Genomic DNA, 826 nt, shown 5'->3' with positions numbered 1-826 from the left:
TATTGGTACTTCTGCTACTAACGCTGTGTTGATACTACTACAAGCCGTTAATATCTGATAAAATATGTGATAAGAATAACAAAGAGCATTATAAAGTCCCTTTATGATAAAAGAAGTAAAGCGTAATGCTGTGGAAAAAAATACCTTTCACAAATGATAAAAATAACAAGCCTTTTTGAAATGTCTCGAGTGAAAATGGAAATCCCAAAATGCCCCTTCCTTATTATAGCTAAATGATTATCACTCGTAATTATCTTCATTTTCCAATTTCTCAGTCGTTAATTCATGCCCCCCCCTTCCCCTATCCCCTATCCCCCATCCCCTTATCCTCCCCTATCCTCCTCTCTGCCCTACCCCTCCTCTGCCTTTTCTCTCCCCTCCTGTACGCTTTTATTAATTCGTTTTGTGATTTGGATATCGTGTGTACTAATATTCTATATGTATGGTGTCTTAATAGTGGATAGGTGGAGAGGTGGATAGATAGATCAATCGATAGATAGATCAATCGATAGATAGATCAATCTATAGATAGACTATGCATGTAGACAGACTGAAATCATAGCATAAAGGCAAACAGACAGGCATGTATAAACACACAGACACACTAACAAGCATACAACACACACTCTGACAAACGAACAGGCAACAACCAAGTACAAGCACAAACAAAGGAAAAACAACAAAACAACACACGCTCTACAAACGGACAAACAAACACACAAACAGTAACACATAAACACACCTTCCTAGCTTGTATTCCAAGTCCAAATTCATTTCACCTTTTAAACACTCTCTTTGAATATGATGAAAATGCATTTTGTCCATT

Source organism: Penaeus japonicus, unplaced genomic scaffold (assembly GCF_977035675.1).
Source record: "Penaeus japonicus unplaced genomic scaffold, GWHDUDI00000001_assembly GWHDUDI00000002, whole genome shotgun sequence".
In the NCBI taxonomy this organism is placed as follows: Eukaryota; Metazoa; Arthropoda; class Malacostraca; order Decapoda; family Penaeidae; genus Penaeus; species Penaeus japonicus.
Note: the sequence above shows the minus strand (reverse complement) of the source record.